The sequence below is a fragment of the Macrosteles quadrilineatus genome, unplaced genomic scaffold (genome assembly GCF_028750875.1).
Source record: "Macrosteles quadrilineatus isolate MER2022 unplaced genomic scaffold, UCM_ALF_1.0 Scaffold_2__2_contigs__length_208266976, whole genome shotgun sequence".
In the NCBI taxonomy this organism is placed as follows: domain Eukaryota; kingdom Metazoa; phylum Arthropoda; class Insecta; order Hemiptera; family Cicadellidae; genus Macrosteles; species Macrosteles quadrilineatus.
The window spans coordinates 95,657,813-95,671,737 of NW_026542595.1; positions in this window are offsets into that span (position 1 = coordinate 95,657,813).

The following is a 13,925-nucleotide window of genomic DNA, read 5'->3' on the forward strand; positions in this document are numbered from 1 at the left end:
TTCTTCTAATTCCTCCGCGCTTGGAGCTAACTTCTTCCGGGATGACCGCGGGTACTTTTGATTGCTCTTTTGTTGATTGGACATCTGTCCCACTAAGTGAAATAAGTTTGAAATTAGTTGTAAAACAACAAAAACGACCCAACGGCTCTACGAACGGCTCATTTCTAGTGTAAAAAAATGCTTGAAGAAAACAATTGGACAATTGAAGTTGACATACACACAGCTAGAAACTGTATTATACGAAACTGAGGCCATTTTGAATTCAAGACCTCTTGTGTACGTTTCTTCCGAAGACATATGTCTCAGTGATGAAATCATAACTCCCGGACATTTTTTGTATTTCCATGGTAAAAATGGTTTGATTGGAAATTTAAAGTCACATAACATTCAAACTAACAAGGAATTCGAAAGAACATCAAGAAAAAGCATTCTTGAAATTTGGAAAAAAGGAGAAAATGTGTTAAGTTTATTTTGGAAGATCTGGCTTCAAGATTACTTAATGAGCCTACGTGAAAGAAAAACAACTGAAATGAAGCAGAAAAAAGGAACTACAACAAACAAACCAAATGTTGGAGAAACTGTTCTGATCCATGAAGCACTACCACGAGGAAGTTGGAAAATGGGCAGAATAGTAGAACTTCACTCAAGTCGAGACGGAAAAATAAGAAGTGCTACAGTAATTCTCAGCTCGAAGAAGAAAGTTGTACGTCCCTTAAATCTCTTATATCCACTAGAAGTGAAGAATTATTAGTGTTTGTCCTTCGCCCGGAGTGTGCCGAAGGCATGGATTACATTAATATATTTAATGCCAGCTGGTTATAATTCATTTGTTATTGTTTTGAACTTATAATTGTTACTATGAAAATAGAAAAAACTGTGAACCAAACTCTCAACTTATTTCAGTTTTATCTAACTTTTAATCTTATAAAACTAACTAACTTTAAACTTGAACAACTAACTATTTGTGACAACCGGTGTCTCTCGAAGCCTATGCAGCAGGAGTCTGTTGGAAGTATTGCTTCACAAACACAATCTAATATACCTATTCAACGACCTCATAACCCACCCCAAACCTTCCAGGATCCTCCCTTCTATGAACATTAGTAGTTTACTTTGCTTAGGGTTGCATCCTAGTATCATTAGTTCTTTACCTTGTTCATTTTACCTTGGAGGGTTGAAACCCAAGGTCAATGGTTGTTCACCTTGTCCACTTAACCTTGAAGATTGAACTTCCGCTCTTATCCCAGCTTGGGGGGGATAATCCTACATATACAGGGTGATTGATATAAGTGTGCCAGCCGTTTTATTCGAAAACTATAAGATATATCAAAAAAAGTTAAATGGTAAGTGCCTTGGTTTTTTCTTTAAAAAATTGTAGTCAAAGTCAAAAAAATTATTTTAGCCACCATTTTTTCTATATGGCCGCCAACTTTGATTTTTTTTATGGAACACCCTGTATTTTATGATGTATTCTGGTAGAAAATGTAATTTTAAGACGAGGGTGACAGAGTAATTACTTTTCTACCAAAGCGCTTAGCAATAAACTTGAACTCTGAAGAGATAGAGGAAATAGCACAAGGGGGCTATAAAATAAAATGTACGGGGAACAACGCTGTCAGTGTTTCCCAACCAAATGTATAACTCAAAACCCTTCTGGGTACTTCAGGCATCAAATTCTTGACTATATGTATATACAAACATCCATTCCTATTATCTACAATCCCACAAAAGAACACCTCACCATTACTAGAATACAGAGTAGATGCGGTACACACTTTAATATACGAAGTCAAATTATGTCTGTAATCCAATGACGAATCATTCTTAAACGAAAACTTAATTTTCCTCACACTATTCTCCTCGTACTTCCTCTAAGGACAATCCTGTTCCTAACAACTCCGTACTCCTCAGTCAAAATCTTTGGGTCAAACATGACACCAATCATGCCGTGCAAAGCCTTTAAAATCTAGCTTTTGAGTTATAATCATCATCTATTTTGTAAGGTTGTTATTTTTCCACAAAGAAAATGATGTCGTCTTCATTCGCTTCGTCTGATTCGATGTCGACGATTCCGATATCTTCTTTTTCGTTCTCTGTAAAATAATGATTGTTCAACAATTAAAAATAAAATCATTTACATGCCACAAAGACATTATCTTCAAATTCATCTGTAATTTATTTCATTGTTAATCAGTGTTCCTGTGGTCCGGGTTGCAGACGGCGTCTGTCTGTGTCCAAGGCTCCTTATTTACTGGACACACTCATCTTGACTGGAATATTTATTGTAATGACTCATCTAGATACAATAAGGATATATACTACAAAACAAGAAACTAAGAATATGAATGCTGCAAAAACTTGATAGCAGAAAACAATAAATAATATCCTTAACTTTGAGTTAATATATGTGCATTACAGGATATAAGTATACACAAGGAAAATTGGCTTGACTTAATTGATTAAAATTATTTATTGGAAAGAACAAAAAAAACCGCTTTTTACATTAAAAAATATGGTTTACGGGGATATCAAAACGAACATAATAAATCGGTCCTGGGTCTATGTCTTACCGTGAGACCTACGGTAAAAGCTTATTCCCATATACGGGAAATTTTATTTCATTGTATTAAACATGCATAGTTTTTAGTATTATTTGCTTTTAAAATAAACTTCTGCTTGATATTTATCTATTTTAAATATTTCTAATTGTTATAACTTATTGTTTTGTAGGTTGGTCTATGTACCATTTTTTTAAAGTGTCCTTATAAGTAGTTAGTTAAGCCTACATTTTACTAACCTTTACTCGGCGGGTCTAATGACAGAGGTTGAAAATTAAACATTCTGTCCAGCCGCCTGTAATGACTGGCAGACTCCTCCCTCGTCATCAACTTCGAAATGTAGACTACGAAGTGCTGTGACATTTTTTGTCTGACATCAAACTGAGAGCAGTAAGCTTATATAGGAGATTTAAAGCTGCTTTGGCATTTCTAACATTACAGCTGGTTGCAAGTCTGCCCCACCCAACCAACCTCATTTTACCTTTAATTTATTGCTCTGACAAGTCTTACCCTAAATTGGAACTTTAGACATCAAGTTTCACATTTTGAAGATGTGTTTAAAATACATTTACTTTTAGCAATTTTTGGAGGCAGTGGCAGATACCCACTACCATCAGGAAATGCATATGAAAATTTTGCTAAATCTAAGCGTGAGGCTCATTACCTCATGCAAAGTCCATCCACTGCCTTTCGCCTGCGCTTCCGACTCCTCATGAAGCAGTTTGCAGCGTCCTTCTTCAGTAGCTCTTGTAGCTCATCAAAAGCTCTGTGTACAAGCCTCGACGTGGTCTTTAAGGTCATAAGGTTACAAGGTTGATCAGTATGGCAGGAGACGGCCTGGTGGTAGATCCTTGTAGAGGTTTTCATTATTTTCTATGGCATAGTCTTTTTCTGAGTGAAGACCTTTTTTTTGAATACCACGTCAGCCTCGTTGTTGAACTTGTATTTGATGATTTAGTTGTCACATAACGCTTAGTAACCTTTGGAGGGAGTAGTTTTATTTTCAAGCCACTGCCACTGGGTACTGCTTTAATTTGCTGTCAAGGTATCTGCATTGCTGCCTCGTGTGACTCTCGTCTGTTGTCATTGTTGCATGCTGCTGGTGTGAAGTAGTCGTTCAACGCCAAACACATTTGCTGGTGATGGCTTCTTGCGGATGCATTAAGGAAGTAGGCTTCTCGACAGATAGCACATTGTAGATACATCTTAAACATTCATTTCAAACATTAAGTACATTGCTCATGGTCCGCTGTAATGAATTAACTTAGAGATGTTCTATTATGTATGGTTTGAGATTGTTTACGTTAAGCTTTAGAAATATTATATTAATTATTAACACTTACATATTTTAATATTTTAATTTAAGTTTTATTGCCTTTGTTATCAAGCCCAGCATGTGATTTCACAATTCAGATTCTTTAAGCTCATATAACACGCATTTGTTTTATAATGATTATTAATAATTTATTAAACCATACCCATCTGCCAAGAAATATTTTGTACACCTTTTCATTCCTCCTACCTGGATTGCTTTGGGAAGTTCTTTAACTTTATTGGAAGACTCTGTGCTTTTCTTGTGTTATGAATGAATGGAGCACATATCATCATTCAAAACACAGACTTTTCACAGTGTTCTCCCTTACCAACACCCTTCTTAAAAACATACTGACACTTAGAAAGGGTGTGTGCGAATTTCCTCCTCCTGTCGGCAATTAATTGTTTACACTTATCTGAAGGAGAAGTGTGAAGATGGCTGATTAATGCGGGTTTAATATACCTTGTTTATTAATTTATACTTGATGATAATAGTAAATGTAGTGATGATGATGATGATGTACTCTTTGTTGTTGTTGTTGCTGTTGTTGTAATGATGATGACGAAGTAGAAGCCTCCATCTCCTCCTTTATGATCCCAAAAACTTGCTGCCGCCTACATGACTCGCTGGTTTCCATCATAATGATCCCGAAATTGAGTCGTTAAAGGTTCTTTTACATAGATCACATTCTATAGCTTCTTCGTGTTGTTTATATTCGTTCACTGTCATTTGTATCGGTACATTAGAAGAGAAAACCTTACTAAATCGCTCGGCTACATATTTTAAGTGCAACATTAATTTCGCGCCGGCATCTGGCCCTCGATATAAGAAAGGTTTATTCGTTTTCCCCTAATTTTCAAGTACTTACAGGTCATATTTTGATGAGGTTAGAGTGCAAAAACTATTTGCATGATGCTATTTGCACTTCCTCTATTGAAACAAGTGTACACTCGAAATTTAGCACAATTGGTAGCCATATACACCAGTAGGCGGTTTATCTACATCCGGGAAGTTCCAGAACCACACTCATCTCACTTTCGCTAAGTTCTCCAGTCCGCGGCCCTCAGTCACTAGTGATAATCGTGAGCTTCCCTCTTGACCTTGTTACTCGTATCGCTCCAAAAGTAGCGCTCGAATGGTACATGGTGACAGTATAACTGAACAACGAGACTCGCCAGGCCGAAATAAAAACAACGTTTAGTGTTTTTACAGCCGTTTTATCTAAACTAATACAAATATTTAGAAAACATGTTATTTTGTCTGTTATTAATTACCTACCTGTGAGGGTACATGGGAACCTAAATTGGTGCCATTTAGTCGCTAATACTTAGTAGTTTAAACACTAACTTCGTTCCACCCTGTATAACAAAATGAATAATACAAATAATAATCGATCAAGGGTGCGCTTTACCTGTCCGCCGCGTGCTAATACTGTACAAAAGATCGAATGCTCGGGCTTTGCCTCGGACGGACTATAGATACACGGGTTGCTCGCTATGATGCGTTCGCGTCGCACAATGTCAGGCGAGCAGAAGCATTCGCAACGAGTAGCCTCGCACTGTAGATTCCATACCGGCCTATAGCTATTGAAGCCCAAGCTGAGATGCCCCAACTGAGGTAGAGCATACCCTTAAGTATTGCACTCCCTTACCCTTAAGTATACCATTAAGTACCTTAAGCATCGTAGATGTTTAGGTTCCGGTCGAAGTTGATGTACTGACGTTCTGGTTTGGCTGTGGATTCCTCTTGGGTTTCGGGAACCTCAAACTCCCGGTTGATGATATAAATTCAATGTCATCATCTATTTTTTAATGTTGTTCTTTTTCCACGAAGAATCTTAACCTTGATTCTTTTGAATATCTGTAACTTTCATTAAATAAAAAACACAAATAGTTTGTCAGTTAGAGATTTAATCAGAATAGACACCATACTTACTAACAATATTCTAAATCCTTATGATGTGTTTAGTTAAGGTTTGAGACTTAAATAGGATATTGTTTGTCTGAGTGTAGTTTGAGAAAACTTATGTATAGTATATCCAGGTTAAACATTATATAACCAGTCTAGCAAACTAATTTTCATCAACTTATATCCTCTCTATTTTTTTAGCAAAAAAAGGAAAGAAAATTTCAAGCTATTTTTATAAAATTGTCTGTATAAATATCTATTTTTTAAATATGCTATCTAGTAACAAGATTAAAGAATGTATAATATTAACAGTTTAATGTAGCCAAAATATTTAAATAGCTGATGAACGTTAGATTGATCAACAAATTGTTTAAGAGACATTTTCTTTAGGTAATCAAGATTTTTTGATATTAAATATAATATTGTATATTAGTTTCTTCAAATATGAGTTTAAAACAAATAATTAAGGAAAGGGTTTTTGATATAAAAAAAACATAGTTTTTCACTGGTTTATTTATATTGTTATTAAATCATTCTCAAATGGGTCTGTTTGTGTATATACAGATTTTTTTAATGGCTCATCCTCAGACTCATTGCCATCATAGATTTCTACAATATTATCTTCACTAGATGTTTAAGAACTAACTGTGGCTGGTGGAAGTAATGAGTGAAGAAGACCGGTGTGCCGAAGGCATGGATTACATTAATATATTTAATGCCAGCTGGTTATAATTCATTTGTTATTGTTTTGAACTTATAATTGTTACTATGAAAATAGAAAAACTGTGAACCAAACTCTCAACTTATTTCAGTTTTATCTAACTTTTAATCTTATAAAACTAACTAACTTTAAACTTGAACAACTAACTATTTGACATGGTAGCAGAGCGTGGTTCATTAGGGATCATGAGTAGAGCATTTAAGCTATCGATATAATCATGCGCGTTAGGCGCGTTGTAAACCCTAGTACACGTACGTATAATGCAGTCATATTGACGCGCCAGCTTCCTGACGTTCTGATACCTTCTACCACAGAGAGAATAGTAAGCTCTGAAGAAGTTTCTCTTTCTAGGATGGAAGACTAAGGTATGTTCTGGGTGTATATCTTCAATTCTATTAGTAAGAATGAGAATGCCTTTTTTGGATATTTTATCTAGGATGTATGGTTTTCTGAGTTGAGTGGGTAGCTCGTCACTTTGTATAATGGCCCGCTGTTCGGCCTTCGCCAGACGGCGGAATCTAGACTCCTCGTGACTTGGAGGGTAATAAATGACAGCTCCTGGTTGATAGTTTTCATGATTGGGAGGATCAGGTGAAGCCATGATTCGGCGCACATCGGTAATGGAGTAGCGATTTTGCTTTCCAACCTCGAAGGGATTGACGACCTGCACGGCATCATTGAAACCAGGGATCATATCCTCGGGCAGGGACTCAAGCCAATCGTTGGCCTCGAGGTCTTCGGAATCACGGTGTTGTATATATTCATGAGGAAACCGGTAAGCAGTATTCTCCCATCTCCTTTGGGGTCTTTCGGGCGTGCCCTCACCGCCATAGGGTTGTTCCCCAGCCAGAAATCCATCCCACATTTTCTCCTGTAATGAGTCAGTAGTATATGAAAAGTCACACTCATCAGGGTTGTACAGTCTAATGTTATAACTGAGTCCGTTGTTGAGCTTCAGTTCATGTCGCATTTCGTATACTGTGCGATCTGTACGGAAAATGGGCGGATACATCGGATCATTAATTGGAGCGTCTTCATGCTCGGCTTGCAATATCCGGGGCTGCTGATTTGGAGGGGGAGAGGGGGGGGGTTCGGTCAATTGACTGACTGCCCCTTTCTGCATTGGAATCGGAATGATCATCGACTTCCGCAGTACTGCTGGATCTAATTGCTGACATTGCGTTTTCTAGCGTTTTATTAAAATTTTGACGCAAGTCTTCTGTTAGTCCGGAATGTGTTGGGGGCATCGGAGTAGAGGTAGCGCTAGTAGTGGCGATCTCAACCTCACCACCAATGGAGAGCTCAACTCTATCCATTTGCGCATTGGTCACATCGGAATTTGCATCGACTGTGGCCTTCCTGCTACGCGTTAATCTTCTAAAGAAATTTTTCTCTTCTTCTAATTCCTCCGCGCTTGGAGCTAACTTCTTCCGGGATGACCGCGGGTACTTTTGATTGCTCTTTTGTTGATTGGACATCTGTCCCACTAAGTGAAATAAGTTTGAAATTAGTTGTAAAACAACAAAAACGACCCAACGGCTCTACGAACGGCTCATTTCTAGTGTAAAAAAATGCTTGAAGAAAACAATTGGACAATTGAAGTTGACATACACACAGCTAGAAACTGTATTATACGAAACTGAGGCCATTTTGAATTCAAGACCTCTTGTGTACGTTTCTTCCGAAGACATATGTCTCAGTGATGAAATCATAACTCCCGGACATTTTTTGTATTTCCATGGTAAAAATGGTTTGATTGGAAATTTAAAGTCACATAACATTCAAACTAACAAGGAATTCGAAAGAACATCAAGAAAAAGCATTCTTGAAATTTGGAAAAAAGGAGAAAATGTGTTAAGTTTATTTTGGAAGATCTGGCTTCAAGATTACTTAATGAGCCTACGTGAAAGAAAAACAACTGAAATGAAGCAGAAAAAAGGAACTACAACAAACAAACCAAATGTTGGAGAAACTGTTCTGATCCATGAAGCACTACCACGAGGAAGTTGGAAAATGGGCAGAATAGTAGAACTTCACTCAAGTCGAGACGGAAAAATAAGAAGTGCTACAGTAATTCTCAGCTCGAAGAAGAAAGTTGTACGTCCCTTAAATCTCTTATATCCACTAGAAGTGAAGAATTATTAGTGTTTGTCCTTCGCCCGGAGTGTGCCGAAGGCATGGATTACATTAATATATTTAATGCCAGCTGGTTATAATTCATTTGTTATTGTTTTGAACTTATAATTGTTACTATGAAAATAGAAAAAACTGTGAACCAAACTCTCAACTTATTTCAGTTTTATCTAACTTTTAATCTTATAAAACTAACTAACTTTAAACTTGAACAACTAACTATTTGTGACAACCGGTGTCTCTCGAAGCCTATGCAGCAGGAGTCTGTTGGAAGTATTGCTTCACAAACACAATCTAATATACCTATTCAACGACCTCATAACCCACCCCAAACCTTCCAGGATCCTCCCTTCTATGAACATTAGTAGTTTACTTTGCTTAGGGTTGCATCCTAGTATCATTAGTTCTTTACCTTGTTCATTTTACCTTGGAGGGTTGAAACCCAAGGTCAATGGTTGTTCACCTTGTCCACTTAACCTTGAAGATTGAACTTCCGCTCTTATCCCAGCTTGGGGGGGATAATCCTACATATACAGGGTGATTGATATAAGTGTGCCAGCCGTTTTATTCGAAAACTATAAGATATATCAAAAAAGTTAAATGGTAAGTGCCTTGGTTTTTTCTTTAAAAAATTGTAGTCAAAGTCAAAAAAATTATTTTAGCCACCATTTTTTCTATATGGCCGCCAACTTTGATTTTTTTTATGGAACACCCTGTATTTTATGATGTATTCTGGTAGAAAATGTAATTTTAAGACGAGGGTGACAGAGTAATTACTTTCTACCAAAGCGCTTAGCAATAAACTTGAACTCTGAAGAGATAGAGGAAATAGCACAAGGGGGCTATAAAATAAAATGTACGGGGAACAACGCTGTCAGTGTTTCCCAACCAAATGTATAACTCAAAACCCTTCTGGGTACTTCAGGCATCAAATTCTTGACTATATGTATATACAAACATCCATTCCTATTATCTACAATCCCACAAAAGAACACCTCACCATTACTAGAATACAGAGTAGATGCGGTACACACTTTAATATACGAAGTCAAATTATGTCTGTAATCCAATGACGAATCATTCTTAAACGAAAACTTAATTTTCCTCACACTATTCTCCTCGTACTTCCTCTAAGGACAATCCTGTTCCTTAACAACTCCGTACTCCTCAGTCAAAATCTTTGGGTCAAACATGACACCAATCATGCCGTGCAAAGCCTTTAAAATCTAGCTTTTGAGTTATAATCATCATCTATTTTGTAAGGTTGTTATTTTTCCACAAAGAAAATGATGTCGTCTTCATTCGCTTCGTCTGATTCGATGTCGACGATTCCGATATCTTCTTTTTCGTTCTCTGTAAAATAATGATTGTTCAACAATTAAAAATAAAATCATTTACATGCCACAAAGACATTATCTTCAAATTCATCTGTAATTTATTTCATTGTTAATCAGTGTTCCTGTGGTCCGGGTTGCAGACAACGTCTGTCTGTGTCCAAGGCTCCTTATTTACTGGACACACTCATCTTGACTGGAATATTTATTGTAATGACTCATCTAGATACAATAAGGATATATACTACAAAACAAGAAACTAAGAATATGAATGCTGCAAAAACTTGATAGCAGAAAACAATAAATAATATCCTTAACTTTGAGTTAATATATGTGCATTACAGGATATAAGTATACACAAGGAAAATTGGCTTGACTTAATTGATTAAAATTATTTATTGGAAAGAACAAAAAAAACCGCTTTTTACATTAAAAAAATATGGTTTACGGGGATATCAAAACGAACATAATAAATCGGTCCTGGGTCTATGTCTTACCGTGAGACCTACGGTAAAAGCTTATTCCCATATACGGGAAATTTTATTTCATTGTATTAAACATGCATAGTTTTTAGTATTATTTGCTTTTAAAATAAACTTCTGCTTGATATTTATCTATTTTAAATATTTCTAATTGTTATAACTTATTGTTTTGTAGGTTGGTCTATGTACCATTTTTTTAAAGTGTCCTTATAAGTAGTTAGTTAAGCCTACATTTTACTAACCTTTACTCGGCGGGTCTAATGACAGAGGTTGAAAATTAAACATTCTGTCCAGCCGCCTGTAATGACTGGCAGACTCCTCCCTCGTCATCAACTTCGAAATGTAGACTACGAAGTGCTGTGACATTTTTTGTCTGACATCAAACTGAGAGCAGTAAGCTTATATAGGAGATTTAAAGCTGCTTTGGCATTTCTAACATTACAGCTGGTTGCAAGTCTGCCCCACCCAACCAACCTCATTTTACCTTTAATTTATTGCTCTGACAAGTCTTACCCTAAATTGGAACTTTAGACATCAAGTTTCACATTTTGAAGATGTGGAACAACTAATGTGTATGTTACATGTATAATTTCTTTTTGCATAGCTAACATTTTTATAAAGAATTGTAATAATTGTAGATGTAAACCAAGTTTATATTGAAAGGTTGATACTTAAACCAGGTTTAACTTGAAAAGCCTTAAAATGTAGCAGGTAACTAATAGCAGCAATTCAGATATTCAATACCATTCTTACTTTGGTAAAGAAAGAAAAACAGTAGTTTATGTGGCATAACAAATTATAACATTTAATTTTTTACTAGTCTCCCTGTTGCTCGGATTCCAGATATTGCTATGTATTACAGTTGTTATAAAAAAAAAACTAATAATGGTTATAATTTTTGATGATTTTAAAAGTTTTTTGAAATCTTTTATAAATTGGAAGCTTGCTACTTATACCAGGTTTAACGTGAAAAGCCTTAAAGTGTAGCTGGTAACTAATAGCAGCAATTAAGCTAGTCAATACTATTCTTACCTTTGTAAAGAAAGAAAAAACTGTAGTTGATGTGACATAACAAATTATGACGTTTAATTTTAACTAATGTTCCTGTTGCTCAGATTCCAGCAATTGCTAAGTATTACAGGTGTTATAAAAAAACGAATATTAGGTATAAATTCTTATGACTTCAAAATTCAACTCAAGATGCACCGAACCTTTTTAAACTTTACACAGTTAAAAAAGCAGGTTCTAAAAATATTCTGGAAATAAAAGTAATTAAACAGTGATCAAAGATGTTTGGAGTTGAAAATATTTTTATACAGATGCCGGCACGGCACAATACTATTAGCATACACTACATTACCGACTTGGGTAGTTTAGTTTCTAAGTACTGCTCCACCGACTTATTAGATTGCAAATATTTCTCGACACCGCAGGTGTGTGTCCACCAACAGAATGATTAATGCGGGTTCCGGTTTCGAATTCAACAGTAGTACACTTCATTATCGACTTTGATAGTTTCCAAGTACTGCTCTACCGACTTGTTGGATTGCAAATATTTCTCGACACCACCAAACCACGCGAGGTCAGCTTTTACATATAGCAGTACTTCATAACTTACACAGTGAGTGAGCTCAGGTTTTCTTCTACTGATCACACAGACTGAATACAACCTTTTGTACATCATGCAGACAGGTGGTCAAGTACTCTGTACGGTACGTACTACATTACCTATGGGGACTTATGTCTTTTATATATAAGCCACTAACATAGACTAATCAACACAAGAAGACTTATCATCCAATTGCAAATTTTGAAGCACGTTTTTCATGCCTAGTTCATGTACGGTGACACTGAGCGTTAGTGTCAGCAAAATTTTGTTTCTATTTTTTATAGGGTTAATTTCTTGATCTGTGCTTTACTGTTTAGTTATATATATATATAACTAGGGACAAGTTATTGTTTATGATTAGATCGTATTATTATATCATTAAACGAGGTTAAAATGACTGTAATAACGGGAAACCATTTGTAAAGAAAACACAACCTCTACATAATCCATACAGAACTAACATTGAAAAAATGGTCTTCAGCTGTTCAAAAGGATGGAAATCTACTCGGAGTATGTTTTAATCTATACCGCTAGTTATGTTAATTTATGTAAATGTGGAGTAAGTCAAGTCGTATCCTATAGTCTGTAGACTTTAGTCCAGTTTGTTCAGTGTGTTAGTTCATAATATATCACTCTATTTTTTCCTATAAAATAAGATGAAAAACTCCTAAAATAAATATTAGATTTTTGCATTTTTTAAATAAAATTAGTATGTTCTTTACAAATTATTTTTTAAATTTAAGTAACTAAAATAACTTAGCTGCAAATTCTTTAACACAATTACGGATAACCTTTCTTATAATAACATGAGATTACAGTTATAATAAAAGGGGAATAAACAAAAAAAACAAATATACTTTGTTTATTAATTTATACTTGATGATAATTGTAAATGTAGTGATGATGATGATGAGGGTGGTTGTGATTATGATTATGATTAAAATGATGATGATGATGATGATGATGATGATGATGATGATGATGATGTACTTGTTGTTGTTGTTGTTGCTGTTGTTGTAATGATGATGACGAAGGAGAAGCCTCCATCTCCTCCTTTATGATCCAAAAACTTGCTGCCGCCTACATGACTTGCTGGTTTCCATCATAATGATGCAAATTTTAGATTTTGCATTTTTTTATATATAAAATCATTATGTTTTTTAATAATAATTTTTTTAAACTTAAGTATTTCAAATATCTTAGCTTCAAATTCTTTAACACACTTATGGACAACCTTCCTTGTAATAACATGAGATTACAGTTCTAAATAAAAGGGGAATACCGAAGTACAACCGAACTAAAATCAAGACACATTTTATACACATATAACAAAAAAACGTAGAGGTATAGGAAATAAATAATACTACGGTTTAATATACTTAGTTTATTAATTTTTACTTGATGACAATTGCAAATGTAGTGATGATGATGATGGTGGTTGTGATTATGATTATGATTAAAATGATGATGATGAGTACTTGTTGTTGTTGTTGTTGCTGTTGTTGTAATGATGATGACGAAGTAGAAGCCTCCATCTCCTCCTTTATGATTTCAAAAACTTGCTGCCTACATGACTTGCTGGTTTCCATCATAATGATCCCGAAATTGAGTCGTTAAAGGTTCTTTTACATAGATCACATTCTATAGCTTCTTCGTGTTGTTATATTCGTTCACTGTCATTTGTATCGGTACATTAGAAGAGAATACCTTACCAAATCGCTCGGCTACATCTTTTTAGCGCAACATTAATTTCGCGCCGGCATCTGGCCCTCGATCCCCTAATTTTCAAGTACTTACAGGTCATATTTTGATGAGGTTAGAGTACAAAAACTATTTGCATGATGCTTTTGATAAGTTCGTCCGTA